Below are 3770 nucleotides of genomic sequence, written 5' to 3' on the forward strand. Positions count from 1 at the left end.
TATAACTTTATAACTTTATAACTTTATAACTTTATAACTTTATAACTTTATAACTTTATAACTTTATAACTTTATAACTTTATAACTTTATAACTTTATAACTTGATAGCTTGATAACTTGATAACTTGTTAACTTGTTAACTTAATAACTTGATAATTTGATAACTTAATAACATGATAACTAGATAACTAACTAGATAATCTAGATAACTTGGTTATTGTATAACTTATAATTTAAAAACTTGATATCTTCATAACTCACCTTAGACAGGATCGATTCGCGACAGTTCTACTAGATCTGGATCAGTTGTGTCTATTTAAGTCAATTCACACAGAACTGGTTCGATTCTAGTCAGTTTGAACAGTTCGATTAGAACTAAAACGTTTATAATGTATTTGACTAAAATTGAATCTGTTTCATTCAGTTCAGTTTAGAATGGTATCGATTATGCTCAACAAGTATTGAATCAGTTTAAACGGTTCTAATCGTTTTGACTGGAATTGTATAGAATTTATTAAAATGTGCTTTAGTTAGATTAATTATATACTTTACAGCTATTGTTGGATAGATTCATGTCTGTCTAATATATATTCTGATCGGATAAGTTCGACAAAAGTCAATGCAATTTTAGTCAATTTACAAAACATTTCGTTTAGCATTGGAGCAGTTCGATACTTGACTAACTACAATTCTAACGTTTCTATATTAATTGTTGGATTGTCATCAGATTTATATAATTTCTAATAGAATTAAATCTATACTAGTCATTTTGCCAAAAAAATGGATAAATTCAATGTATGCCCACTAAAGAATTTGATCGTTTCTATCAACTTTCATTCGAACGGGAGTTATTCGAGACACTACGATTAAAATTGAATCGGTCTATTCCACTAAAATAGACCGATCCAATCAAAAGATTCCATTGGTTCGATTTCTCTAGATTTGTATTATTTTTGGTCAGTTTGACTGGAATTGAATCGATTCTAGTCAATTTGTTTTTCATATACATAAATATGGAATCTATTACAAAACAAAACACCAATTTTTCTAACACCCTGTACATATATTCGTTCATATTATTATCATTAAACATTTCTAAATATTTTGTTTTAGATTTGTTCATTCTTTTACTATTTATTCAGTTCTATTCTATTGCATTTTCTATGTCATAAAGATATATTCTTCTTCTATTAAATTAAACACAAATTTGACTTTGACCCAAATGCCTTTAGTATTTTTTTTTTTTTTGACAATTGTATTTTTGTCGAATTTATTTCACATTTTTTTGTTGTTTTATTATTTTTTGGAGGAGTGAAAATTTAAAATCCTTCTTTTGTAGTCTTTTGTGTATAGAAACACACACACAGCAAGAATTGCAATAAAAATATTTTATTTAATTAGTTTTTCTATACAAAAAAAAAAAAGATATAAATTGCATTAAAAGGGAATTGTTTCTCAAACATTATAAAATATTAGTATATCGAATAATTTGAGGAAAAAAAGAAATGAAAAAAGAGCAAAATTTAAAAAAATAGTATTTTTCCTTATAATGTTTTGTCAGCATTTAATAATGGTTTGTTTTTGGCCATTAGTTCCTTAACTGTTAAGGTCTCAAAGGATTTAATTTCATTAGAGTATTTGAACAGGAAGGTGTTTTAATGTTTTATTTTTTTTTTAATATAAATTGGAAAATTCTTGTAAAAATTGCAATTCGATTGCAATTGACTTTTAAAATCAAATAAATGCTGATGAGTGAAAAATATAATATAAAGATTGGAAAGAATCAAGGGCACAAAGATTTTAAGTTTTTTACAAAAAGTATAAGGCTTTGAAGTGTTCTTTAGGTGTGAACCCACTGCGTCCTTATAGGCGGAAAGGCTGAATACCTTTCAATTCACCCTTGTTCATTTCCATACTCTTTAAAAATTATTTAAAATTTTTATTAAATAAATTTAACATTGAAAACTATATTTAAATGCAGTATCTCATAATAGCACATTTCTTTTGCTTCCCTTCCCCTTTTCTGCTAATAGCAAAGACAAATTATTTCAATTTCAAACATAAATCCCTTTAGCTCTTTATTATTCACAAATTGTGAAATGTTGCAAAAGATGTCTCTAACATTACACTGCAATGAAGTTCAAAAGTTCAAACACTATAATGATGTCTAAATACCCGTATGCATTTAATATAAATATTCTCAAGCTTTACTACAACACGACTGAGAACTCAATCATGTATTTATTTAGCAATAATTCATAATATTAATTACAATTTGTACTAATTGTTAGTTTATTATATAGTACTTAGATCAATACTGAAGGTTATGGAGACGTAAATACATATATGTATACATAAATGAAGAATAGGGAGGTTTATTTTGAAAGATGAACTAGGATTTTAAGTAGTTCAAGAAAAGTAGAATCGATTCTGGGTAAAATGTCTAGAATTGGGCCGATTATAAAAGTGGATAGATTCTAGTCAGTTCGGCTAGTATTCTTTCGATTCTTGTAACTTCGACTAGAATTATATCGATTCGAGTAACTTCGAAAAAAAACTGATTCAATTCGAATAAAATTAGAACGATTCTAGTCAGTTCCATTAGAATTAAATCGATTCAAGCTAGTTCGTCTAGCATTAAATCAATTTTAGTCAATTCGACTAGAAGTGATGCCATTCATGTTACTTCGACTGAAATTAATTCGATTTTAATCAATTTCAGTAAAATTGATCATTGAGAATTTAACTAGAGTTGTATCAACTCCAATCAGTTCGAATTAAATTGGATTGATTGTAGTCAATTTGACTTCAACTTAAATTTCTATAGAGGTCTGCCAGTTCGAGAAGTAATTGATCTATTTTATACAAAAGTAGTAAACTTTTTTAGATTGTCGGCACCAACTAAAATTGGATTGATTCTAATTATTTCGACTAGAATTGGATTTAGTCTGCCCTTTATGAAATAAATCGTTTTAGACAATTCAATTAGTTTTGTTTCGACTTTGTTTAGTTCGACTAGAATTGGAGTGATTGATTGATTCGAATTACATTAACTAGAATTTGGTCTATTTTAGTTTTTTTTTTCAACAAATTTGGATAGATTTGTAGCAAATTTGATTAGTATAACAGCTACTTTGATCATATTTGCTATAGTTGTATTGATTTTAGATACTTATTAGAATATTAAAGCGACTTTTTCCAATACTGGAATGCTTGGCTGTAATTCGAATTTAATTTAAATTTATACAATTTCTATCAAATCGATTAGAATCGTTTAAACTGATTCAATACTTGTTGAGCATAATCGATACCATTCTAAACTGAACTGAATGAAACAGATTCAATTTCAGTCAAATAGATTATAATCTTTTTAGTTCTAATCTAACTGTTCAAACAAACTAGAATCGAACCAATTCTATGTGAATTGACTTAAATAGACAGAACTGATCCAGATCAAGTAGAACTGTTTCAAATTGATCATGTCTAAGGAGAGTTATGAAGATATCAGGTTATTAAATTATCAACTTATAAAGTTACAAAGTTATGTAGATATCAAGTTATAAATTTGTAAAGTTATAAAGTTATAAAATTATAAAGTTATAAAGTTATAAAGTTTTAAAGTTATAAAGTTATAAAGTTATAAAGTTATAAAGTTATAAAATTATAAAGTTATAAAGTTATAAAGTTATAAAATTATAAAGTTATAAAGTTATAAAGTTATAAAGTTATAAAGTTATAAAGTTATAAAGTTATAAAGTTATAAAGTTAT

General features: G+C 26.0%; 1 protein-coding gene across 1 annotated transcript in view; it reads left to right on the top strand.

Annotated features, from left to right (window-relative positions):
* Nucleotides 1–3770, top strand: part of LOC111680902 (probable cytochrome P450 4s3) — a 6661-nt gene that overhangs the window by 909 nt on the left and 1982 nt on the right. The gene's annotated exons all lie outside the window — the stretch shown is intronic.

The sequence above is a fragment of the Lucilia cuprina genome, chromosome 3, assembly GCF_022045245.1.
Source record: "Lucilia cuprina isolate Lc7/37 chromosome 3, ASM2204524v1, whole genome shotgun sequence".
Lineage (NCBI taxonomy): Eukaryota > Metazoa > Arthropoda > Insecta > Diptera > Calliphoridae > Lucilia > Lucilia cuprina.